Below are 1,856 nucleotides of genomic sequence, written 5' to 3'. Positions count from 1 at the left end.
ATGTTTACAGCCTGCTACAAGAAAGGTTTTGATCTTTGGTGACAGCTTCTCCCTTTGTGGCATTTGTGCAGCAGGTGAGTATTTTAATGACTCGTGTGCTTAAATTACATTTAGGTTTAAAGTGTGGATTGGGCTTTGAATAAATTTTATATAATAATTTCCCTTTCTGCTCTTTTTAGTCTTTTTTTTAATATTATAGTTTGTTATAAGGTTATTTTACTAATAGAGACCCTCCAGGATGTCTGTGCCTCAGATTTGGATTTTATTAGTTAGTTACTCAGCATTAATGAGCCGTGTCTGTACTGTATCCTTGCAATATACAGCAAGGACTGTTTCCACTGGTTTGATTTAATCCAAACCATATAAACAAACTCCGTTGATGATGAAGCCAAGCATGTGAGCTTAGAGCTGGTCGTGAGCAAGATTAATGTGGAGGCAGAAACGCATCAGGAAGCGATTTTGCTGGAACATCTTTGTGAAACTGAATATGCTGATCATCAAGAATGAGATTTCCATATTGGATTGATCAAGGCCTTGTTTAACAACAACTGGGGAAAGACAGTGGGTTTACTGACACAGAGAAGGTTCATGGATGCAGTGAGGGAGGACATGCAGAGGACTGCTGTGGCAGAGGAAGATGCCGGCGACAGGGTGAGATCGAGACACGGGGCCCTGTAGCGACCCCTACATGAGCAGCCAAAAGAAGAAGAAAAGAGGACAGTATTAATTTTGTGTATATGAACAAAAAAATCATCTTTGTGGCCACGAAAATAAAATCAAGAATAATATTGTTACTGCCGCCTTCTGATGTAACACATCCAACGTGGAAACATTTTATTTTTAGACAAGAAAAAGTATTTTCTTAAAAAAGTCTTGAGCATCATAGTGTCAGTGATGGCTTTTCTATCTTTTGTCATCAGCAGTGGGAAATGCGTTTTTCCATGACTTGACTTCTCGCTGGTTGACATGTTTAACACATAAATACTAAGATCGGACAAAGCCCTCTGCTGTGGATGGCAGATGTTTGCATGTGTTTTGTCAGGATGGTGATTTCTCATCATTTAGATAAACTCTCTGTGTGGAACAAAAGCTTTAGTTGATTTATTAGCGCTGGCTTTCACACCGTGCCAGTCGTTGTCTGAACTTGTCTTCAGACTAAAGGCAGAATTAAACGAAGCCGCTGTTGACAGCCGTTTGAAGCCAAGGTTCAAACTGCGGTCTCCACCCGATCCTGAAAGGTTTGTTAGAGGTTTTTAACGTCATTATTTGCACGACCACAAAAGGCTGCGCAGAGTGAAAATCTAAACACAGGTCTTTTTGACGTTTTAAGGACAATGCAGGCATTTTTCTGCTGGTGACAGTCTCTTCCTTTAATTCTTCCACTGATCATTTTGTTCTTTTTATTCTTGCTCTAAACTTTACTCATCTTCACTCTGAAGCTTTTACTTTGAATATTTCCTGTGGGTTTATTTCATAGATAATCACAGTTTTTGTGAAGTTATTTTCTCAATTCAGGACTTTTAAAACAACAAAAAGTAAATGTAACCATGAATCTACAAAATGAACCGTGTTTCTAGGACACACCTTCACAGACACACAGCCTGCTTGCTGCTTTTGTATGTTCCTCTATATGCCTGGTCTGCCGGCGTCTTTGTGGTCCTGCCTGCCATTCAGGGTGGGAACACCAAACGCACCACTGTCTGCCCTGCGGCATTTCCACGGACTATAATTTTATAGAGAGGGAAATATCAGCATTTTTCTCCCTCAGATAAGCCTATAGCTTCTGTGTGTGTGTGTGTGTGTGTGTGTGTGTGTGTGTGTGTGTGTGTGTGTGTGTGTGTGTGTGTGTGTGTGTG

This window comes from Pundamilia nyererei, unplaced genomic scaffold (assembly GCF_000239375.1).
Source record: "Pundamilia nyererei isolate P.nyererei 1_Seehausen unplaced genomic scaffold, PunNye1.0 scaffold00371, whole genome shotgun sequence".
In the NCBI taxonomy this organism is placed as follows: domain Eukaryota; kingdom Metazoa; phylum Chordata; class Actinopteri; order Cichliformes; family Cichlidae; genus Pundamilia; species Pundamilia nyererei.
This window is presented reverse-complemented; position numbering follows the sequence as displayed.